Below are 26118 nucleotides of genomic sequence, written 5' to 3'. Positions count from 1 at the left end.
GAAGTGTCTCACTTATACATGGAAATCATATGCATAGCTCATAAAGGATACAAAGTGGATTTCTAAAACTAAGATATTGTTGACACACAATGCCATATTAGTTTCAGGTGTACAACATAGTGATTCAACACATGTGCGTGTTATGCTGTGTTCACAAGCATACCTACCATCTGTCGCGACACGACAATACCATTGCAATACGTTTGACTCTACTCCCTGTGCTTACCTTTCATCCCCATGACTTACTCGATCCATAACCAGAAGCCTGTACCTCCCACTCATCTTCATTCGCTTTGCCCATCCCTGTCTGGCAATCGCCAGTTTGTTCTATTTATGAGTCTGTGTCTGTCTCTTGTGTTGTTTGTTCATTTTGTTTTTCAGATTCCACGTATAAGTGAAATCCTTTAGTATCTGTATAGGGTAGAAAGTGGATTTAAACTCACATTAATTTATTTCATTTACTCACGTATTCATTCTTCCATTCACTCACTCCGCAGACGTGCATTTAGTACCCAGTGTGTGCTTTAGTTGTAGCGGTTAAAATGATGGACGGGGTCCTTGTCACTAAAGGACTTTCTTTCATGATGGGGCTTGGGAAGGGAAGAGGTTATAACAAATAAGTAAAAAAAAAAATTGAATCTTTTAAGCTAGAAGTTCTATGAGGAAGATAAAATTTGAGTGTTTCTCATGACCTCACACTAGTACACACTCTAGTGTACTGTCATTTCTTGCTTCCTGCACACAACCCCTGGTAAACTCCATTAGCTTATGAGTCACCTTCCTTATATGTCTCCTCTCAGTGTCCCTGACCCCCCACGTGAAGAGATAAACAGCTCCTGTCCCCTCCTACTTCTGCCCTGCCCATTTCCTTTGTGCTGTTTCTCTTCCACAGTACGTGTTGCTTCTGACATGCCCTATGTGCTGTGGTCATTACTTACCATCTGTTTCCCCCTGCTAGAAGTCAAGTCCACCAGGACAGCGTTTTTGTTTTTTTCATGGCACAGGCCCAGCACCCAAAACGGTGCTTGGCATAAAGCAAGCATTTAATAAACGTGTACTGAGTAAACGGGGCTGGGAACTACCTCATGACATTTGAGCTGAGTTCTGAAAAAAAAGGCCTTCTCTGAAAAGATCTGGGGAAAGATCAGTGCATCGCAGATATTTGTTCAAAAAAAGATTTTTCTACAAAAGCTCTTCGGAGCACTTTTCAAAAATTATTTCGTTGAATCTTCTAACAACCTAATGGTGTATGCCTAGTTATTATTCCCATTATACAGATGCGTAAATGAGAAACGGAGACAATGACACCAATCTAAACGCAGGCAGAAAGCCAGGCAATTTGGAGCCAGTCTGCACACTTATCTACTATGCCTTGCAGCCTTTCCAAGCATAGCCAGTGCAAAGTCCCTCAGGCTGAAACAAACCTGAGGTTTTTGGAAGGACAGTAAGAAAACCAGTATGGTTGGTGTTTTTCTAGCCGTGAGGAACACAATATGAACTGAGTTCAGAGAAGTAGGTGAGGGGAGTACACAGAAGGCCTTACAGACTGAGGTTAAGAGTGACACAAAGATTGTTGTTATTGCTGGAGACTTTTCTCAGTACAATGATGTGATCTGCTTCACAGTGTAAAAAATTTGCTCTGGATCCTGAATGGAGAAGCAAGTTCATGGGAAAAACAAAATCCTTATGAACAGTTCTGCTAATTTTGTTTCCCCTAGGTATACATTTTTTAAAAGTTGTATTAGTTTATAAATTCCCTTCTTGCATCTGTTTGAGTCCTTTTGTTTTAACTAATGGGATATTTTTATATTTTTATGATGTGTTGTTATTTTTTGCACAGGGAGCTTTAATTCATGAAAACGAAGATGATGCAACATTAGGACTTTTGAGCAGATGAACAGAAAGACATAACATGCAATGATGTCATACTGAAATCAGTTCATAACATTCAGGCTCATTTCCTAAAATTCAATCTTTTTTTTTTTTTTTAAACGGCTTTGTGGGGGCACTATTTACATGCCATAGATGTCACCCAGTTTAAGTGAATAACTCGGCCATCTTTAGTATAGTTACAGGATTGTGCGTCCCTCACCACATTCTCATTGTACAACATTTCCATCACCCCAGTGAGAAACTTTGTGCCCTTTAGCAGTCATAGCCCTGGGCACTGATGAATCTACTTTCTGTCTGTAAACCTTCCCTTTCTGGACATTTCATCTAAATGGAATCATACAGTATGTGATCTTTCATGTCTGGTTTCTTTCACTTAGTGTAATGTTTTTGAGGTCCATCCATGTTTTACTTAGTATCAGTAACTCACTACTTTTCGTTGCTGAATAATATTCCATTAGGTGGATTTACTACATTTTATCATTCATCAGGTGATAGGTGGATTATTTCCACTTTTGACTGCTATAAGCAAAAGCTGCTTTAGACCTTCCTGTACAAGTCTTTGTGTAGACACGTTTTCGTTTCTCATGGATGGGGGTTTCTTTTGGAAGGAGTGGAATTGCTGGCCTTTTGGGAAATCTGTGTTTAAAATGAATTTTCCTGGGGCGCCTGGGTGGCGCAGTCGGTTAAGCGTCCGACTTCAGCCAGGTCACGATCTCGCGGTCCGTGAGTTCGAGCCCCGCGTCGGGCTCTGGGCTGACGGCTCAGAGCCTGGAGCCTGTTTTCGATTCTGTGTCTCCCTCTCTCTCTGCCCCTCCCCCGTTCATGCTCTGTCTCTCTCTGTCCCAAAAATAAATAAACGTTGAAAAAAAAAATTTAAACAAAAATGAATTTTCCAAAGTGTTTAAATAAAACCAGAATAACCTACATTGTGGTTTTATTTTAATAAATTGCCATCCCCTAATAATTTAGGTTATTTTGCTATTAAACAAAAATGTGTAAAATTAGCTTTTGGTATATACTTGAAATTTTCAGTTATTTAATAGGGAATGGCTTTGCATGTCAATAATGTTTCAAATACTGAGAAGTAATTTCTCTATTCTCAGATTTTTGGGGAGGTGGCTGAGTTTGTTATTTGATTAAAAAGGTATTTAAAATGAAGATGCTCAGTTATTTCAGAACATAGAACATACGGAATTATTTCTGTCTTTAAAATAACCTTCTATGAAGCAAGAGGTTTGAAAATCACAGGGTGCATATCTTTCTTTTTTGTTACTTTAGCTGCTGACATTTTAAATTCAATTTAGCAGCGGCCTTATATTTTTGAAGTTAATGAAGTGGATTTCAGGTTGGGTTAATAGTAATTTAATATGACAATTAAGTCATTAGTGAAGCTAATTATTAAATGGAAAGCTCCCTGTAATACTCAAGTTCATAAGGAAATAAAATCTATTCAACTGCCGTGAAGACTGGCAGCTGGTTGATGTGTAGCTCTTTTCACAAAGCACAGTAGCAAGGTTGGCAGACGATAGTCCTGCACGTGGTATTATTTCCAGCAGGCTGGAGTTTAGTATTTAGGTTCATGTCTAGTCATGACTTTATTTACCTAAGTGACATAGGGTATAAAACATCGTTTCACGGCATCTTGAGTAGTGTAAAAATATATCCACGACGTTTGCCCTGTTTACCTCAAACCCAGATGACAAGGGTAGTCACTGCCATGTTTATTATAATAAAAATAAGGGGCGCCTATTTACAATAAAGGGGCACCAGAGCGGCTTAGTCCCTTAAGCGTCTGATTCTTTTTTTTTTTTTTTCAAATTTTTATTTTATTTTATTTTTTTTTCTGAAATTTATTGACAAATTGGTTTCCATACAACACCCAGTGATCATCCCAAAAGGTGCCCTCCTCAATACCCATCACCCACACTCTCCTCCTTCCCACCCCCCATCAACCCTCAGTTTGTTCTCAGTTTTTAACAGTCTCTTATGCTTTGGCTCTCTCCCATTCTAACCTCTTTTTTTTTTTTCCTTCCCCTCCCCCATGGGTTCCTGTTAAGTTTCTCAGGATCCACATAAGAGTGAAACCATATGGTATCTGTCTTTCTCTGTATGGCTTATTTCACTTAGCATCACACTCTCCAGTTCCATCCACGTTGCTACAAAAGGCCATATTTCATTTTTTCTCATTGCCACGTAATATTCCATTGTGTATATAAACCACAATTTCTTTATCCATTCATCAGTTGATGGACATTTAGGCTCTTTCCATAATTTGGCTATTGTTGAGAGTGCTGCTATGAACATTGGGGTACAAGTGGCCCTATGCATCAGTGCTCCTGTATCCCTTGGATAAATTCCTAGCAGTGCTATTGCTGGGTCATAGGGTAGGTCTATTTTTAATTTTCTGAGGAACCTCCACACTGCTTTCCAGAGCGGCTGCACCAATTTGCATTCCCACCAACAGTGCAAGAGGGTTCCCGTTTCTCCACATCCTCTCCAGCATCTATAGTCTCCTGATTTGTTCATTTTGGCCACTCTGACTGGCGTGAGGTGATACCTGAGTGTGGTTTTGATTTGTATTTCCCTGATAAGGAGCGACGCTGAACATCTTTTCATGTGCCTGTTGGCCATCCGGATGTCTTCTTTAGAGAAGTGTCTATTCATGTTTTCTGCCCATTTCTTCACTGGGTTATTTGTTTTTTGGGTGTGGAGTTTGGTGAGCTCTTTATAGATTTTGGATACTAGCCCTTTGTCCGATATGTCATTTGCGAATATCTTTTCCCATTCCGTTGGTTGCCTTTTAGTTTTGTTGGTTGTTTCCTTTGCTGTGCAGAAGCTTTTTATCTTCATAAGGTCCCAGTAATTCACTTTTGCTTTTAATTCCCTTGCCTTTGGGGATGTGTCGAGTAAGAGATTGCTACGGCTGAGGTCAGAGAGGTCTTTTCCTGCTTTCTCCTCTAAGGTTTTGATGGTTTCCTGTCTCACATTTAGGTCCTTTATCCATTTTGAGTTTATTTTTGTGAATGGTGTGAGAAAGTGGTCTAGTTTCAACCTTCTGCATGTTGCTGTCCAGTTCTCCCAGCACCATTTGTTAAAGAGGCTGTCTTTTTTCCATTGGATGTTCTTTCCTGCTTTGTCAAAGATGAGTTGGCCATACGTTTGTGGGTCTAGTTCTGGGGTTTCTATTCTATTCCATTGGTCTATGTGTCTGTTTTGGTGCCAATACCATGCTGTCTTGATGATGACAGCTTTGTAGTAGAGGCTAAAGTCTGGGATTGTGATGCCTCCTGCTTTGGTCTTCTTCTTCAAAATTCCTTTGGCTATTCGGGGCCTTTTGTGGTTCCATATGAATTTTAGGATTGCTTGTTCTAGTTTCGAGAAGAATGCTGGTGCAATTTTGATTGGGATTGCATTGAATGTGTAGATAGCTTTGGGTAGTATTGACATTTTGACAATATTTATTTTTCCAATCCATGAGCAGGGAATGTCTTTCCATTTCTTTAAATCTTCTTCAATTTCCTTCAGAAGCTTTCTATAGTTTTCAGCATACAGATCCTTTACATCTTTGGTTAGATTTATTCCTAGGTATTTTATGCTTCTTGGTGCAATTGTGAATGGGATCAGTTTCTTTATTTGTCTTTCTGTTGCTTCATTGTTAGTGTATAAGAATGCAACTGATTTCTGTACATTGATTTTGTATCCTGCAACTTTGCTGAATTCCTGTATCAGTTCTAGCAGACTTTTGGTGGAGTCTATCGGATTTTCCATGTATAATATCATGTCATCTGCAAAAAGCGAAAGCTTGACTTCATCTTTGCCAATTTTGATGCCTTTGATTTCCTTTTGTTGTCTGATTGCTGATGCTAGAACTTCCAGCACTATGTTAAACAGCAGCGGTGAGAGTGGGCATCCTTGTCGTGTTCCTGATCTCAGGGAAAAAGCTCTCAGTTTTTCCCCGTTGAGGATGATGTTAGCTGTGGGCTTTTCATAAATGGCTTTTATGATCTTTAAGTATGTTCCTTCTATCCCGACTTTCTCAAGGGTTTTTATTAAGAAAGGGTGCTGGATTTTGTCGAAGGCCTTTTCTGCATCGATTGACAGGATCATATGGTTCTTCTCTTTTTTTTGTTAATGTGATGTATCACGTTGATTGATTTGCGAATGTTGAACCAGCCCTGCATCCCAGGAATGAATCCCACTTGATCATGGTGAATAATTCTTTTTATATGCCGTTGAATTCGATTTGCTAGTATCTTATTGAGAATTTTTGCATCCATATTCATCAGGGATATTGGCCTGTAGTTCTCTTTTTTTACTGGGTCTCTGTCTGGTTTAGGAATCAAAGTAATACTGGCTTCATAGAATGAGTCTGGAAGTTTTCCTTCCCTTTCTATTTCTTGGAATAGCTTGAGAAGGATAGGTATTATCTCTGCTTTAAACGTCTGGTAGAACTCCCCTGGGAAGCCATCTGGTCCTGGACTCTTATTTGTTGGGAGATTTTTGATAACCGATTCAATTTCTTTCGCTGGTTATGGGTCTGTTCAAGCTTTCTATTTCCTCCTGATTGAGTTTTGGAAGAGTGTGGGTGTTCAGGAATTTGTCCATTTCTTCCAGGTTGTCCAATTTGTTGGCATATAAGTTTTCATAGTATTCCCTGATAATTGTTTGTATCTCTGAGGGATTGGTTGTAATAATTCCATTTTCATTCATGATTTTATCTATTTGGGTCATCTCCCTTTTCTTTTTGAGAAGCCTGGCTAGAGGTTTGTCAATTTTGTTTATTTTTTCAAAAAACCAACTCTTGGTTTCGTTGATCTGCTCTACAGTTTTTTTAGTTTCTATATTGTTTATTTCTGCTCTGATCTTTATTATTTCTCTTCTTCTGCTGGGCTTAGGCTGCCTTTGCTGTTCTGCTTCTAGTTCCTTTAGGTGTGCTGTTAGATTTTGTATTTGGGATTTTTCTTGTTTCTTGAGATAGGCCTGGATTGCAATGTATTTTCCTCTCAGGACTGCCTTTGCTGCGTCCCAAAGCGTTTGGATTGTTGTATTTTCATTTTCGTTTGTTTCCATATATTTTTTAATTTCTTCTCTAATTGCCTGGTTGACCCACTCATTCGTTAGTAGGGTGTTCTTTAACCTCCATGCTTTTGGAGGTTTTCCAGACTTTTTTCTGTGGTTGATTTCAAGCTTCATAGCATTGTGGTCTGAAAGTAAGCATGGTATAATTTCAATTCTTGTAAACTTATGAAGGGCTGTTTTGTGACCCAGTATATGATCTATCTTGGAGAATGTTCCATGTGCACTCGAGAAGAAAGTATATTCTGTTGCTTTGGGATGCAGAGTTCTAAATATATCTGTCAAGTCCATCTGATCCAATGTCTCATTCAGGGCCCTTGTTTCTTTATTGACCGTGTGTCTAGATGATCTATCCATTTCTGTAAGTGGTGTATTAAAGTCCCCTGCAATTACCACATTCTTATCAATAAGGTTGCTTATGTTTATGAGTAATTGTTTTATATATTTGGGGGCTCCGGTATTCGGTGCATAGACATTTATAATTGTTAGCTCTTCCTGATGGATAGACCCTGTAACTATTATATAATGTCCTTCTTCATCTCTTGTTACAGCCTTTAATTTAAAGTCTAGTTTGTCTGATATAAGTATGGCTACTCCAGCTTTCTTTTGGCTTCCAGTCGCATGATAAATAGTTCTCCATCCCCTCACTCTCAATCTAAAGGTGTCCTCAGGTCTAAAATGAGTCTCTTGTAGACAGCAAATAGATGGGTCTTGTTTTTTTATCCATTCTGATACCCTATGTCTTTTGGTTGGCACATTTAATCCATTTACATTCAGTGTTATTATAGAAAGATACGGGTTTAGAGTCATTGTGATGTCTGTATGTTTTATGCTTATAGTGATGTCTCTGGGACTTTGTCTCACAGGGTCCCCCTTAGGATCTCTTGTAGGGCTGGTTTAGTGGTGACAAATTCCTTCAGTTTTTGTTTGTTTGGGAAGACCTTTATCTCTCCTTCTATTCTAAATGACAGACTTGCTGGATAAAGGATTCTCGGCTGCATATTTTTTCTGTCTAGCACCCTGAAAATCTCGTGCCAATTCTTTCTGGCCTGCCAAGTTTCAAAAGAGAGATCAGTCACGAGTCTTATAGTTCTCCCTTTATATGTGAAGGCACGTTTACCCCTTGCTGCTTTCAGAATTTTCTCTTTATCCTTGTATTTTGCCAGTTTCACTATGATATGTCGTGCAGAAGATCGATTCAAGTTACGTCTGAAGGGAGTTCTCTGTGCCTCTTGGATTTCAATGCCTTTTTCCTTCCCCAGTTCAGGGAAGTTCTCAGCTATTATTTCTTCAAGTACCCCTTCAGCACCTTTCCCTCTCTCTTCCTCCTCTGGGATACCAATTATGCGTATATTATTTCTTTTTAGTGTATCACTTAGTTCTCTAATTTTCCCCTCATACTCCTGGATTTTTTTATCTCTCTTTTTCTCAGCTTCCTCTTTTTCCATAACTTTATCTTCTAGTTCACCTATTCTCTCCTCTGCCTCTTCCATCAGAGCCGTGGTCATTTCCATTTTGTTATGCATTTCGTTTAAAGCGTTTTTCAGCTCCTCGTGACTGTTCCTTAGTCCCTTGATCTCTGTAGCAAGAGATTCTCTGCTGTCCTGTATACTGTTTTCAAGCCCAGCGATTAATTTTATGACTATTATTCTAAATTCACTTTCTGTTATATTATTTAAATCCTTTTTGATCAGCTCATTAGCTGTTGTTATTTCCTGGAGATTCTTCTGAGGGGAATTCTTCCGCTTGGTCATTTTGGATAGTCCCTGGCGTGGTGAGGACCTGCAGGGCACTTCCCCTGTGCTGTGGTGTATAACTGGAGTTGGTGGGCGGGGACGCATTCGGACCTGATGTCTGCCCCCAGCCCACCGCTGGGGCCACAGTCAGACTGGTGTGTGCCTTCTCTTCCCCTCTCCTAGGGGCGGGATTCACTGTGGGGTGGTGTGGCTGGTCTGGGCTACTTGCACCCTGCCAGGCTTGTGATGTTGGGGATCTGGCGTATTAGCTGGGGTGGGTAGGCAAGGTGCTCAGGGGCAGGAGGGGCAGGCTTAGATCGCTTCTCCTTAGGTGACCCACTTCAGGAGGGGCCCTGTCGCAGCGGGAGGGAGTCCGATCCGCTGCTGGAGGTTTGGCTCCGCAGAAGCGCAGAGTTGGGTGTTTGCACGGAGCGGAGCGAGCAATTTCCCTGGCAGGAACCGGTTCTTTTTGGGATTTTGGCTGGGGGATGGGTGGGGGAGATGGTGCTGGTGAGCGCCTTTGTTCCCCACCAAACTGAGCTCTGTTGTCAGGGGGCTCAGCAGCTGTCCCTCCCTTTGTCCTCCAGCCTTCCCGCTTTCCGAGCAGAGCTGTTAACTTATGACCTCCCAGACGCTAAGTCGCGCTTGTTGTGGGAGCACAGTCCGTCAGGCCCCTCCGCTTTTGCAAGCCAGACTCGGGGGCTCTGCTTGGCCGGCGAGCCGCCCCTCCGCCCCGGCTCCCTCCCGCCAGTCCGTGGAGCGTGCACCGCCTCGCCGCCCTTCCTACCCTCTTCCGTGGGCCTCTCGTCTGCGTTTGGCTCCGGCGACTCCGTTCTGCTAATCCTCTGGCGGTTTTCTGGGTTATTTAGGCAGGTGTAGATGGAATCTAAGTGATCAGCAGGACGTGTGGTGAGCCCAGAGTCCTCCTAAGCCGCCATCTTGCCGCAACTCCCAAGCGTCTGATTCTTAATTTCGTCTCAGGCCATGATTTCACGGTGTTAAGTAGTAGCCCCGCCTTGGGCTCCACTCTGGGCATGTAGCCTGCTTAAGATTCTCTCTCTCCCTCACCCTCTGTCGTTCCCCCACTTTCACTCTCTCTTAAAAACAAACAAACAAACAAAATCAGAACAATGCTGCTAGGAATAGTTTTATACTTTTATTTTGGTAAGCAAGAGCATGCATTTCTTTTGGTATGTATCTGGGGCAAAGTTGCTGGCTAATGAGGAATGCTAGTTTGACTTTGGTAGATAGGGCCAATCCATTTCCCTAAGTGGTTAAATCTCTTAATACTGTCTGAGAGTAACTGTTGCTCTTAGTAGGTAGAACTGAAGACAACCCAGGTGCATTAACATTGGTATGAATGACTGCATGGTGATATGTGCACCGTGGAATACTATACAGCAAGGAAAACAGACTATAAAGTTCAGGTAACAATGCACCTGAATCTCACGGACATGGTATTAAATGAATAAAGCAAGACGCAAAGTGAAACGTACTTTACAGTCTCTATTTTTATGAAGTTAAAGACAAAATCATGCTGTGGTGTTAAATGTCAGGATAGTTGCTAATTTGGGGAATAAAGAGGCCAGCCATGGAAAAGGGGCAGAAGGGGAATTTCTGGGTGCTGTCCTATTTTGCTTCTTGGCCTGGATTTATTCACTTTTTGATATTTCTTTGGGCCGTACCCTTATGATCTACATACCTTCGTGTTTGCATACTAAACTTCAAAAGAAAGTAAAATACAAGTAGGTATTAAACTTAAAAAACATTAATTTTAAGTTCTTTTGATTTTAATTGTAACATCGATGTGAACTTAAACAGAAACATTAAAGTTACACTTAAAAAACTGTCACCCTAATAAATTCCATGATATATGCTATCAATTTGCTTTCCCAAAGAGTATTTTTTTCCCTTTAGTTTTGTGATTTTTAAAAGATTGTCTTTGTAGTTTTGTTCCTTTTTAACATCTTCAGAATTGTGCCAGTTTTACAATACATTTTTTAAAGTTTTTATTCAAATTCCAGTTAGTTAACGTGCAGTGTAATATTCATTTCAGATGTATAATTTAATGATTCAGCATCTCCATACATCACCTGGTGTGTGTCACAAAATGTGTCCTCCTGGGGTGCCTGGGTGGCTCAGTCGGCTGAACGTCCGACTTCGGCTCGGGTCATGATCTTGCGGTCTGTGAGTTCGAACCCCGCGTCAGGCTCTGTGCTGACAGCTCAGAGCCTGGAGCCTGTTTCAGATTCTGTGTCTCCCTCTCTCTCTGCCCTGCCCCACTCATGCTCTGTCTCTCTCTTTCTCTGTCAAAAATAAGTAAATATTAAAAAAATTTTTTTTAAAAACAAATGTGTCCTCCTGAATCCGGGTCATCTATTTTACCCATCCCCCACCCTCCTGCCCTCTCGTAACCAGAGGGTCAGCACAGTTTAATTACTGACAATAAGGTTACTCTTGTGATTCGTTTATTTCAAAACAATTTTAATGGTTTTATCAGATAATTATTGTGTAAATTTCCCCCCAATAATAGGATTTTTATTTTGATTACTTTTACTTTATAAATGAACTTGGAAGATGGGGCACCTGGGTAGCTCAGTTGGTTAAACGTCCGACTCTTGGTTTCAGCTGATTTTACAGTTTGTGAGTTTGAGCCCACCTCAGGCTCTGCTCTGACAGTGCGGAGCCTGCTTGGGATTCTCTCTCTCTCTCTCTCTCTCTGCCCCTCTCTGGCTTGCAGTGTTACTGTCTTTCTCAAAATAAATAAACAAACTTTAAAACAAATGCTTACATATAAAAAAAATAAATGAACTTGGGAGGAATTGACATTTTTACAAAATTTTTTTCATCTAGGTGTATGTATCTATGATGTCTCAATTTATTTAAGTCTCCTCTTACGCCATTTAGTAACTTTTTCTTTTTCTTTCTTCCTTCCTTTCTCTCTCTTTTTTTTTATTTGAGAGAGAGAGAGAGAGGGAGAGAGAGAGAGAAACAGCAGGAGCAGGGGAGAGGGGCAGAGGGAGAGAGAGAGAGAACGAATTTTAAGCAGGATTCATCCTCAGCTCGGAGCCTGATGTGGGGCTCGATCCCTCAACCCTGAGATCATGACCTGAGCAGACATCAAAAGTCAGATGCTTGGGGCACCTGGGTGGCTCAATCAGTTTAGTGTCTCTTGATTTTGGCTTGGGTCATGGTCTCGCAGTTTGTGAGATTGAGCCCTCCATCAGACTCTGCACTGACAGTGCGGAGCCTGCTTGGGATTCTCTCTCTCCCTCTCTCTCTGCCGCTCCCCTACTCGGGCTCTCTCTGTCAAGATAAATAAATATTAAAAAAAGAGAGAGAGACAGACACACACTCAACTGACTGTGCTACTTAGGCACCCCAGTAACTGTTCCTTTTTAAAACTCAGTTATGATCACATGGTTAAGGTATGAATACATTCTTATTGGTACACAATTAAAACATTATAAATAAGTTGTAATCCCAAATTTAGACATATTGCTTTCCCTATTCATAGTTATTGATTTGCAGTGTACCCCTCCAAAATTTTGTATGCATCTACATTTGTGTAAATATACCCAGAGAAGACGTATGGTATCATGTCCCAGTATTTCTTGGTCTATATGAATTGTATCATGTAATCCAATATTTGTGTGTGTGGTTTGCTTTTCATTTCTCTCTTCCAACAATATAGCTTACTTACATCTTCTTCTGCATTAGAACATTAGAATTCCCTCATTCTTTTAAATTGCTCATTTGTATTCAATAGAATGGATATACTATGGATTATTTATGCATTCTTTTAATGAATATGTAGGTTGTTTCAATTGCTTATGATTGTAAGTAATGCTAAACCACAGCCTATCCATATCTTCTTGTGCACGCTTAGAAGTTTTTCTCTAAAGTAGATTTTGAGAGGTGGAACTGGTCAAAGGGTATGTACGTATAAAAATTTGATTAAACCTGTCCAATTCTTCTTGACAAATATTTTTTTCCAATTGAAATGCTCACTAAGAATATATAAAAAACTCGTTTCTCATTTCACTTAGTATAATACACTCTAATTCCATCCGTGTCATCACAAATGGTGAGATTTCATTCTTTTTGATCACTGAGTAATATTTCTTAGTGTATGTATATATATATATATATATATACACTATATATAAATATAGTGCGTACATATATACAGTGTATATATACATATATATAGCATACATATATAGTGTATATATATATATATAGTGTGTATATATAGCATATATATATATAGTGTATATATATAGTGTGTATATATATAGTGTGTATATATATAGTGTATATATATATAGTGTATATATATATAGTGTATATATATATAGTGTGTATATATATACAGTGTGTATATATATAGTATATATATAGTATATATATATAGTGTGTGTATATATATATATATATATATATATATATCACATCTTCTTTATCCATTCACCAATCATTCATCAATAATTCCACTCAGATGTGGAATTTAAAAACAAAACATGTGAGCATAGGAGGGGAAGGAAAAATAAAACAAAATAAAAACAGAGATGGAAGCAAACCATAAGAGACTTTTTAAAAAATTTTTATTAAAAAAAATTTTTTTAACGTTTATTTTTGAGACAGAGAGAGACAGAGCATGAATGGGGGAGGGGCAGAGAGAGAGGGAGACACAGAATCGGAAACAGGCTCCAGCCTCTGAGCAGTCAGCACAGAGCCTGACGCGGGGCTCGAACTCACGGACCGCAAGATCATAACCTGTGCCGAAGTCGGACGCTTAACTGACTGAGCCACCCAGGCACCCTGAGAGACTCTTAATGATAGAGAACAAACTGAGGGTTGATGGAGGGAAGTGTGTGTGTGTGGGGGGGATGGGCTAGATGGGTGATGGGCATCAAGGAGGGCACTTGTTAGGATGAGCCCTGGGTGTTACATGTAAGTGATGAGTCACTAAATTCTACTCTTGAAACCAATACTACACTATATGTTAACCAACATGAATTTAAATTAAAAAGAAGAAAAAAAAATCATTTCTACCCCATCATCTGCACTTCAAATTTTAAACACCATGGGAGATGGTAAAAATGAATGATTACTACTCTTGGGGGAATTTACATCCAATGTGATCAAGAATAAAAATAACTGTAGAAATAATAGCTTAAATGCATGGCAATGGGAAAAAGTGTTTCACTATCTTCAGGATGCCTTAGTGAATTTTTCCCAGCCAAAAGGTCAGACTCAGAAACCCAATTTGTTGGCCCACTGGGGGACTGATTTTTTGGGAATAGATTCACAATAACCAAACTCACAGAGCCTGAAGTAAAACAAAACAAAACAAAACAAAAAACCCCCCACCAATTTATTTATGCACAGGAAGATAAGTGCCAAAGAGTTCAGACATGTCCTCCAATGGTCACCTTATGTCCATGGTTACTCCATACAGAGAGCCAAATTTCCATATGAACGTAAGCTCACCCAGTTTTTTTTTAGAAAATATGTGCAATATGGCAGTCCATTTGGCATGTATTCTCTGTGAAGCCTATCAACCTGGAACACCAGTTTATCATCCTGATCATTGTGCATGGAATGAGAAAGAGGAGAGAGAGTGTAGTCAGTTACAGGAATCACTGCCTCCACAAGGTAAAGACATCCTCTCCCTTGGACACTATTGGGATGGGTCCAGTGATATTTGCCTCTGGCACTCTCTCTTCTCTGGGCTCGCAAGGATGCACAGCTCTGTATCTGATAGGTACATTTTTCCATTACAATCAAGCATTATTCTCGAGGAGCAATTCATGTTATTTAATCCTAATAATAAAATCAATAATTACAGTAGTAGTGTTTATTCAGGGCTTATGATGTGCTAGGCACAGTTCCAAGTGCTTTAGATACCCTGACTCATTTAATCCTCTTTAAAGTGTCTTTGTCTATCTTCATCTCTGCCCATCACCTTTTGGGTTGACAGCTCATCTATCTGAGGGAGCAAACATTTATTTTGGTTACATGTTCTTCGAATGGCCCTCAATATAAGCACAGCATAGGGAAACACGATTAAAATACATCTGGAATTCTAAGTAGAAGTGATTCATTTTGATTCGGTCAATAAGGGAAACTTCTCATGAAGGAGGAGAAGGGGCTTTAAAGCATGAGTAGAATTTTTATGGACAAAGATAGAAGATTCCTCTGTTTAAAAATAAATGCTAGTTTTCCTGCTTAAAAGGTTAAGTTTCACTTAACTGAAAAGTTTGCTTACATTAAATACCTAATTCCTCAACAATGCCTGACATACATAAAATGTATTTTATCAAGAATTTGCTATTGAGGGTAGGAGTGGGGAGAGAATGTGGGTATTTTCCTGTAAAATTCTTACTGTCTGATGAAATGCAATGAAAATAAAACTGTCATTGGCCTTTTCTTTCTAATTGTGTTTCTCACACACTTGCACAATTTATATCTTAATGAAAATGAGGCTCAAGAGATGCTTTTAAAATCCGGGAGGGGAAATTAGAATGCATTGCCCTTGATTGCAGCTTTTGCTATTTTAGAGGCAAAAAGCATCAGTGGTCACTTATAAATTGTGATTCTGACCTACATTGCAGAGCTAGCAAATTTCCCTGGGAAACTGATCAATAACACACTGTTAAAAGAGGACCTTGCTAACAGCCTTTCCTTAGAAAAAGCTAAGGTTGACAGTCCAGGAAACAATTTGTTCCATTTCATCTACTCTCCTGGAATTCCCGGCAGGTAAAATTGCTCCCTATTTCATAGTCACAAAAGCATTTCACTTAAAGTAATAATGTTGATGTTGATTGCATTTTTAATATACAAGTTATAAATAGAGACTTCTGGTAATTATGGCAGCAGGCTAGCTATGTCTGACACCTTTTCTGCCAGTTTCTAGTACAGTGCCCTGAAAAGATGCACAGAGAAGACTGAAATGGGCAGCAGAGGAGGAGACTAAAGGAAAGACAGAGTCAAACTTTGCATGAAATCTCTGCTATCATTGATGGAGATGGCTTGAGATTATTATTTTTGGACTACACCCAAGTTTTTACATCAGAACAAAATAAAGAGCCTCAAGGGTGATAGGAAGAGCTATTAAGTCAACCCCCATGTAAAGGCAGCCATCTTCTCAATAAGGATTTCCCAACCTTGCCCTGTTTACACTTGGAACCAGGTAATTCTTTGCTGTGGGGGGCTGTTCTGCGTAACGTGGGTTGTTTAGCAGCATTCTGGTCTCCACCCATAAGATGCTAATAGCACTTCATCACCCCTGACTGTGATAACCAAAAATGTCTGCAGACGTTGCCAAATTCCTTGAAGGTCAAAACGGTTCACGTTCGGAACCATGACCTGGATGACTACCATAGCGAGAATCTCAAGTTTCTCTGTCTCACCTTCCTTCTGTCACCATTGATCCTTCTCTTTCCATTTTTTATGACAAGAAATCAAGGTGGGGACAAAGTGTAGTGCCCTGAAGTCTGAGGCAACTTGCCCCTAAAAAAAGTTTAGGAAATGCATTTGGATCAAAATTCATCTTTGGTGCTAGAAGTTGAATTAATGGTTACCTCTGAAGGCGTGGATGGTATCAGGGGGATGTAAAAGTCTTTTCCAGTGATGAAAGTGTTCCATATCTTGATCTAGGTGGTGGTTATACATCTGGGTAAAACTTAGTGAGCCCAACTGTTAAGCTGAGTATAATTATGGTATTTAAGTTATACCTCAATTAACAATAAAAAATGAGGCTCAGGGGGCACCTGGGTGGCTCAGCTGGTTGAGCGTTGACTCTTGATTTTGGTTCGGGTCATAATGTTAAGGTTATGAAATTGAGCCCCTCGCCAGGCTCCGTGTTGAGTGTGTAGCCTGCTTGGGATTCTCTCTCTTCCTCTCTCTCCGCTTCTCCTCCCACATTTCTCTCTCTCAAAACAAAACAAGCAAAGCAAAACAAAACAAAACTTAGGATCAGGGGAAAGACACCCTACTATAGGACATATTAAAAAGAAAAGGACAAGGGCCATTTCTTTGAAGATTGATATTGAGAGTGTACCTCTGAAAATGAAAAGACATGAATATTTTATTTAAAAAGATTTTTTTAATGTTTATTTATTTTTGAGAGAGAGAGAGAGACAGAGTGTGAGTGAGGGAAGGGGCAGAGAGAGAGGGAGACACAGAAGGACGTGACATCATGTGCTTACATCAAAGAGTTCCATTTGGGAAGGCTAATAGATTTCCACATAGCCCGGGCTCGTGGTCCTCTATCATCCCTCTGAAGCAAAGGGAAAATTAGAATTAAAAGCTGGGGCCATAATTCAACCTGTTAGCATAATCTTGGAGAAATTTCAGCAAACTGCAAAGATAATGGATTAGTTTAAAAAATGCAATAGATGGTCCATCCGAGCTGTGCCAACAGAAATGGACTGCACATGCCCAGAAAGCTGAGAACAGAAGCTCCATATCAGCCACTCATCTGTCTCCTTGAGTGCAAGCATTGTACTAACCAGTATTCTGTGCAGGTCTTCTGTTGCACAGGTACTGTTTTCTGAGGCAGAGAGTTCTCTGTTCCCCCTCTCCCTGTGACACCAATGCTTTTACATCTAAATCTAGAAAGCAAAGTCCCAGAAAATGCTGGGGCTAGAGTTGAGTGCAAGGGACCAGCAATGGCTCTTGGTTTTGGCAAACCAAGAGTTTCCACAAGTAAAGCATTGTATCCAGAGCAATAACAGTGAGCAGGACGTATGCATTTACTAAAGCTTGACGTGAGTGTAGAGGAGTCAGAATTCTAGACTGGTCATTATAATTCTAGACTGGTCAAATCACGTATCATCTGTGTAACAATGGTGCGTCTCCTCCATTTCATGACAGTTCCTCCAGCCCTTGCTTGTAACCCGGGTTCCACCTCTGATAGAGATTTGGAGGCTGCTGCTGTTGTCCAAGGCATTGGTAAGTACAGAGTGGTCAGGGCATCCGCCAGCTCACAAACCTCAGCGGATCCATATTTTGGGCATGATTGTTCTGTCCAGAGTGGCTGGTATGTCCAAAACCATTAGTATGCTGGATGTAGTCAATATGTTAGATCTTCACTATCCCCACAATGGTCAATTTTTCCAGGCCAGTGAGGTATGTCTTGTTTGTTTGCATTTCTGTGGCATATCTTCTAGGTCTAGATGAACTCTAGTACGTTTAGGAGGCAAAGTGGTCTGAGAACACACACCGCTGGGCTTTGGGTATGTGCGTAGGGCTTCTCTGTGCCACTTTAGGACATGGCTTTCTACTGGCCCAGGATTGTTCCTCTGCCTTGGCTGTTCTGTCTCTCAAAATAGCCACCTCTTCTTCTAAACAAGGGGACATCACCCCTACCTTGCCTCCTCCTAGTTCTAGCTGCTCTCCACCAGGGAAATCTACAGAGCTGAGACAGACTGGTTGTACCTTGCCCAAAGTTCAGTGTGGGACCCAGCAGACCTGGAAAGCAGGAGTTCTATTCCCTTGGCCCTTTTGCAGTCTCTCGCTTCCTCCTAGCACTGCCATGGATTAAGGGACTCCCCATCAGGGCCCTCAAAGTACTTCTCTCCCACTATCCTGCTTTGTGCAGTAAGAGCCATTATTTATTGATTCACTTATTTATTAGTTCAGGCATTCATTTAGCTAGCATTTATTATTTATTATTTGGCATCTCCTGTACTTTTTTATGGGTGAGGGCTATAGCAGTATATGAGATAGACATGATGCTTATTCTCCTGGAGCTTGTTTCCTGGTGGAGAAAACAGACTAAGTGAATAAACAACCAAGCAAGTACATATTAGATGGTGATAAGTGCTATGACATAAATAAGACCAGGACATGTGATATTGACTGGGGTGGGTTGGGGGTACTTAGAAGTTGTAGTTGTTTGCCTACACAAATAAGAGTGCCAAAGACTTAGGAAAGTCTTAAAATAGCCACAAGGTTATTAACTGCAATCGATACTTGATAGCCTATTCGCATCCATTTTCTCCTTGTTCCTTCCTAAACAAACCATTTCCCAAGTGTCCATGTATCTCAGGGAAGGCTGAATAGACCAGCTTCAGTGGTTGGCCAGGATTAATACCACCCAGTCATAGTAACGTCATCCCATTACCAGTGATTGGTGTAAGAATGTGGGCCTAAGTCCATCAGCGCATAATATTTTCATGTCACTAGAGATCTGTTCAGGAATGGGCACACAGTTGAGTTTAAGGCAGTGAGATGTGCAGGGGAGTTTTCTGGAAATGTCTGGGAAGTTTTCTACTCTTAATGGGAAAAGATGGTCTGTCTGTCTTAGTAGATATGAATGAGGAAGTAAGCATACAGTTGTTCTTGGCAGGTGGCCTATGGCCATGAAAGAAATACTCCCGAGAGGAAACCTGACATTCAGGGTAGCTGAATGTAGAGAAGGAAATTATCTGGTTCTTGAAGATATTAGTGAACCTCTAAGCCATCCCGTCTTGAAAGCCGGCTCTTCAGTGCTCATCATTTCTGTGTGCAGGTCACAGCTTCTGTCTATGGACAGAGCAGGCCAGAAGAGCCCCTAGGGGCAGCCCTCAGCCAGTGATGGACGGGAAATGATGGATAACTACTGCCACTTTGCTGTCCCTTGCTTGAGACGATGGAGCATGTTATGTGACTGAGAAGCCCTCTCCAAGTACGGAACATTTACGCTGAGCTGTGAATGACACAGCAAGAAGTCATCAGTGAGAAGAGTGCTCACAGCTGAGGCACTAAGTTGGCAAAGATTCTAGTGTGGGATTTTTTTTTTTTGGAATATTCTAGAATCAGAAAAAAAGGGCAAGTCTGACTGGACCCTGGTTAACAAACAGCTGGGGTTCTAGAATCAGGCCATCTGGCTCAGTTCTTCTCATCTTGTTTTCAGTTTGGTCTTTAAAAAATTTTTTTTAATGTTTATTTACTTTTGAGAGAGAGAGAGACAAAGTGTGAGCAGAGGAGGGGCAGAGAGAGAGAGGGAGATACAGAATCTGAGGCAGGGTCCAGGCTCTGAGCTGTCCTTAGAAAGCCAGATAGAGCCAGATGCAGGGTCAAACTCATGAACCATAAGGTCATGACCTGAGTCAAAGTCAAATGCTTAACTGTATGAGCCACCCAGCAGTTTGGTCTTGAGCAAGTGACTTAATCCTTTTGAGTTTTAGTTTCCTCATCTTTGAATTTTTTAATTTTTTATTTATTTTTGAGAGAGAGAGAGAGAGGCAGAGAAAGAGGGAGACACAGAATCCATGCTGACAGCTCAGAGCCCGACACGGGACTGGAACCCATGGACCAGGAGATCATGACCTCAGCCAAAGTCGGACTCCCAACCAACTGAGCCACCCAGATGCCCCAGTTTCCTCATCTTTAAATGGGCTTAATAATAGCACCTACATGACAGCATTGAAATGAGCATCAAATGAGCTTATGAATGTGAAATGTCTATCACCATCCCTGGCCCAGAGTAGTTATTCTCTCATCTAGATTAGGTTTGCTTGCCTGAGGTTTAATTTGCCATGGGTCTTACATCTTTTCGGGGTCATTGTCAGAGTAAAATCACACCCAGCTGAGCCTTGGGACAACGGAGCGCAAGCCACTGTGCTGGTAAACCCTGAGGAACCATAACTAAGCATTTTATAGAGAGATTATCTGGATCTATTTAGACCTCTAGCTGTCCCAGAGTTTTTCTCCTTGCCAGGAAATCTGGAAGCATGCCTTAAAAGCTTGCAAAATGTGAGATCAGTGTACCATCTGAACAAGAACACATCGCCTCTCTTGCAGCAGGATTTGCTACAAACCATCAAAAGATAATCTGTCAAAATCCATAAAGATTGTGGCTCACGTTAAACACTTTGGCCAATTTGTCCATCAAATAAAATTAAAAACCTACTATAGTACCGCTTTTGAGAAAAACTGGGAGTGCTAATATGGTTCCACTGGAACACACATAATTTATTACCTGACGGACCTTGACACATGTATTGTGGTTGCTTGGAAAGCCTATCTCTGGACCATGCACTCTAATGGATATTATTACTTTAGGAAAGATTCTGAAGCAGCCCTTATGTCAAGGGCCATCAAAAATATTACTGCCTCCTTAGGTCATGTTTAGCTTCCAGGAAAGTTACTGCAAGATTACATGTGTTAATTGCACAGATGACTCTGTGCATTAATTCCAGAGCTTACCTTTAAGAGAGAGTAATTCCGCCCAGAATCCTTTAGCAGGGGGTTATCAAGAGTCCCCGGGGAAAGCCATTGGATTTAATAACATACATTTGCTTACAACAAGGACCAAGAAAATGTGTTTCAACTCACCTGCCAGTAGTGATATTTTCTTTAGAGCTCTCTGTCAGAGAAGTCTAATAAAATAATAGAAACTGCTAAGTAATATTTATCTAGGGCAAGTAATATTTTTCTGACCTCTAGTAAGCTCTTAAAGTAATCAAGCCTCTCCACATTTAGTCAAAAGCAATTAAGTGACCATTTCTGGCTACCATCATGTACTAATTTTCTATAATTATGTGCTATTAAAAATGAAATGAAGAGATAGAGAAGGATTCAATTTCTAGGTCTGCCATTACTCATTTTTAACCTCATTAATAATAATAGTAATAATGACAGTTAATATTTATGACAGCTTACCAGGGCCCAAGCATTATGCTGGGCACTTAACTCATACCCATCTCATTTGATATTTGCAAAAAGTCTTTGGTAGGAAGATGTATTATCATCATATCTTTTTAATCGTTTGGAAATAGAGACTTTAAAAGGTTAAGACACTTGTCCAGGGTCATACTCCTAGTGGATGATTTGATTGCATTTCTAGCTTGGGCTGCCTGGCCTGGCAGATCACGTATTCACTGTATATTCTGCCTCCTCTGGGGCCTAATTTACACATGTCTATTTGTCTTTCTCTAGGTAACTGAGGAGATCAGGGCTCAGCCCAGACTGAGTTTCCAGCCTCGGTGTGGGAATGAACGGGGCTTGCTCATAGCTGAGGGAGTTCCATAGCACACGGAACAAAGTGTGAGTGGAACCAGGGCTCCAGGCTATGGGAGGGCAGGGCAGGGAGCAAGGGGATGTCTGAAATGCCCACCCCTATTTCATGGACCCAAAGGGAAGGATCAGCAGCAGAGACCCCGTAAGACTGAGCAAGCAAGTTTGGGAGGTAGACTGGAGAGATTGCCAGAGTCTGGGGAGACTTGAGTAATGGGAACTTACAAGAGGATGCTCAGGGCAGTGGTGTTGGTGGGGTAGAGCTGTAAAGGCTGCTGGGCACAGTCCTGTGATCCCTGAGACAGAGGTATTCATGTTTTCTCTCTTACATAGATCTTACGAAGAGCAAGGAAGTAGACTATGTGCAAGCACTTTGTAAACTCTGAAGTGAGAATGTTATTACCAAGGATTGTGTGTGTATGTGTGTGTGTGTGTGTGTGTGTGCGCGCGCGCACAAGGCAAAATAGTCTGTGCATCTGTGTTTCTCTCACAGCAGCCTGGGGGCTGTGGATTACTGCCCTAGGAGCCCTCAGTTAGGTTTAGGATTAGGCGAAGAGTAAAAAGATAGTTTTGGTAAGGAAAGAGAGGAAAGAACTATCCAGCTTTGTCATGCGTTCTCGAATGTATCAAGAGGAGAACCAAAACTATTGCAAAGTAATGCTCCGAGTTATGGTTTCTAGGTGATCATATGTGGTGTATTGACGGACCGGATACAGGATTTAAAATGCACTTGGTGGCTTTTGTTCTGTGGCTCAGTTCAGCATCCGTTAGTGGCAGAGACGATCTCTAGCGTTTATGGGTGCCATAATTATTCTGAGCAGGACAGTGTGACAGGGGGAGTTACCCTCAGATGCAGTCAGGGAGGAGAACTTGGTTGAACTGAACATTCTCATTCTATTGAGTACAGGCTGGAAATGTGCAGGGCTGGTCCTGGGGTCACTTAGAACACACTTTTGGGTTTCTATTCCACTCTGGCAGCGCAGAAAACTAGAATTAACAGCAGTGGGAGGCAGCTGGTTTCACACAGCAGCCACAGGAAATGCATCCAGCAGGGTGGCTTGTGCCCGATTTGGCTGGCAGAAGGACCAAGGAGGGAGTGGGCAGTGGCACAGCTGTTACCTGGCACGGAGGCCTGGCAAACAGCAAGCCAGAAGCAGAATGCTGGAGGCTTTCCAACTTCACCAGTGCTGGGAAGAAGCTGTGCAGAGACATTTCTCTGCTGGGAATGCCTTTGGCTCCCACTGCATACCATTCACTTGAGGCTGAATAGGAAATAGACATTGACATCAACCAGCCCTCTGCATCATAATCTGACAGAAGAATCGCAAGGGCCGTCAGGAGAAATAAGTAAACCCATCGTTTCAGTTTGTGGGGGAAACGCTAGGCCAGAGTAAGCTGTCCCTTCCTCTGGGCTGAACAAGTAGGGAGTAACCAGAAGAGCCAATGACGGAAAGAAAAATGGAGAACCCACTCTTCAAGAGGGAGAGAAAAAGGAAAAAGAGTTTAAAATAATGACAAATGGGTAGCTGGGGATCAGAACACAGTGATTAAGCAGAGAATTGAGGTTTCTAAAAAGGAGATCAGAGCAAAAGGATGAGAGTGACATTCAGATATATAATGGAGGAAAATTTGCCTGCTCTGTGTGAGACCTGTGTATGTATATCGTGAGCCCTAAGGCAGCATCAGTCTGTTCCTTAACACATCCTGGTAATTTTAAAAAATTTTAAATACTTCCAATGCATCTGGGGAGAAACTCAGGTGGCCTGCAAAGGGGTAAACTCCTGTTTCCCTCTGATACACTCTCTATAGTATTAAAACTTAGAAGAGCATAGATTACAGGGATATATGGGCAAAGATTTGGTACAGGAATGGTACAAGAATTTTATTCTTGCATATATATTATTCCATTTCTGAAAAGGTAAGCTAAGTAGCTGCCAAAGGAAGTTCCCTAAAAAAATGACTCAAAGGTGAACTCTAGCTGACCTAAAAAGATACAAAATTCAGTGGTGGGAAAATTATTGTATAAAACAGTTTGCTCTGAGCACAGATATCCCTAAATTACATTTGAAGAATTGTTGCATATGTGGTTCTAAACCAAAGAAAAATGTCAGTAACACAATTTGAAAAAAATGCACTTAATAATAAATTTGGCGGGATAGGTTATGTATGTTTGTCCAAAGTACTTGACACATAGTACGTGCTCTGTGAATATTTGCTGAATGAGTATAGGATTTTTACCATGTATGTAAAAATGAGTTGGAGAAATGGAGATGGCCAGTACTTAGAGGAAGCTGAGTCATTTCCTCCCTCCCCTGGGGAAAGCAGAAAATTCAGGAGGGTATATAATGGAACTTTCTGTTCCTTTTATGCCTAAGAAAAAAATTTTTTTTGTTATTTCAAAGTGGAAGTCCAGTTCATTACTGTCAAGTGATGATGATGATGATGATGATGATGATGATGATGATAAGCATGAAGGGGCTTCATCAGATTTTCTGAGTGAATAACTTAGGTCATGCATTTAGGAAGTGTTAAGCACTCTGAGAGCAGACAGATACCTCTTGCCATTTAAAAGCTGCCCTCCAGGGGCGCCTGGGTGGCTCAGGTGGTTAAACGGCCAGCTTCAGTTTGGATCATCATGGGTTCCAGTCCCGTGTGGGGCTCTGGGCTGATAGCTCAGAGTCTGGATCCTGCTTCTGGTTCTGCGTCTCCCTCTTTCTCTGCCCCGCTCCTGCTTGCACTCTCTCTCTCTCTCTCTCTCTCTCTCTCTCTCTCTCTCAAACATAAATAAACACTAAATTTTTTTAAAAAAAATAAATGAAAAATAAAAGCTGTCTTCCCATGTCAATAATGGGAGCATAATGGGTCTTCCCTGGTTTCTCACTGTTTAGGAAGAGAGATCTGAGAGATCTGAAATCTCTCAGATTTTAGCCATGAAATCTGACTCAATCATACCACATTGTCCCCTCACCTCTGTCTGTATTAGTGTGATTCACTCTTAATTTTTCACATTGTTCTCTGGATTCACATGATTCAGTGAATTGAGTTACTCAGGGCTTTCATTTATAGAGAATTGATTGCAAATCAATTCATAACGATGATTCTTTTAAGATGACTACTTAACAATGAGTCACAAAGTTGGCTTTTACAGGTGTCTGTAACTGAAGCTCACTCATTGCTGAACAGTGCTGTTTTCTCAGGTAGAAACTGTCCGCTTTGAGACTGTGGGGACTTTGTGAAACAGTTGGTAGTGACTTGTGTTATAAACAACCCCAAAGTTGTCTGATTCTAGCCACTCTAGAGTGAGGGAAAACTAGTGAGGACCATTTGCATAGTCTGTCCCAGGGAAGACAGGGAAGTTTATTCTGGAGATGACTGATTCCAGAATCAATTGATCTCAAACTTCAGAGGCTGAAGGATTTTTACCCTTGGCTTTATTATTATTCACACATATTGGATCATCTTTTATTTTTTTATTTAAAAATGTTTTTGGGGCGCCTGGGTGGCTCAGTCGGTTGAGCGTCCGACTTCGCTCAGGTCACGATCTCACGGTCCGTGAGTTCGAGCCCCGCATCAGGCTCTGTGCCGACAGCTCAGAGCCTGGAGCCTGCTTCAGATTCTGTGTCTCCCTCTCTCTCTGGCCCTCCCCCCATTCATGCTCTGTCTCTCTCTGTCTCAAAAATAAATAAATGTTAAAAAAAATTAAAAAAAATGTTTTTAATGTCTATTTATTTTTGAGAGAGGGAGAAAGTGAGTGAGAATGGGAGGGGCAGGGAGAGAGGGAGACACAGAATCCGAAGCAGGCTCCAGGCTCCAAGCCGTCGCTTGTGAACCGCAAGATCATGACCTCAGTTGAAGTTGGACACTTAACCAACTGAGCCACCCAGGCGTCCCACATTGGATCATCTTTTAGATAATATGAGGCTGTTCCCTGATTTGGGGGTGAAGTCTAGGGAGAGTCTTTATCTTTGTTCTAGGCAAGAAGCTTCAGGAGGTATTAAGAGTGAATGATTTACCTCCCTCCTGAATTTGACCTTGCCTCAGAATAACCGTGGCAGTGGGTTGGGGATTTCCTGGGAATTTCTGTGCCCTGCTCAAAATGTGCCAGAGATGTACAGCCCTGTTCTTTGTCCTCTATTGTCTATTATATCCAGAGAACATTTAATTCTCTGTTTGAATAAGGCTAAGGCTGGATTATTTTCGCCTGTGAATTTTCCACTTTGTGAATTATCAGGGTAAATTTTAGACTCTTCCTGAATATAAACATATATATATATATATATATATATATATATATATATACATACACATATATATATGGCATTTCAAAGCCAAAAAGTATTTTATATTATCTATTTCTTTACTGTCAGTGCCTTTATGAAGTCCATAATTTTGACTCTATTAC

This window comes from Prionailurus bengalensis, chromosome C2 (assembly GCF_016509475.1).
Source record: "Prionailurus bengalensis isolate Pbe53 chromosome C2, Fcat_Pben_1.1_paternal_pri, whole genome shotgun sequence".
In the NCBI taxonomy this organism is placed as follows: Eukaryota; Metazoa; Chordata; class Mammalia; order Carnivora; family Felidae; genus Prionailurus; species Prionailurus bengalensis.
The sequence above is the reverse complement of the archived record's forward strand: the minus strand, read 5'-3'. Positions refer to the sequence as shown.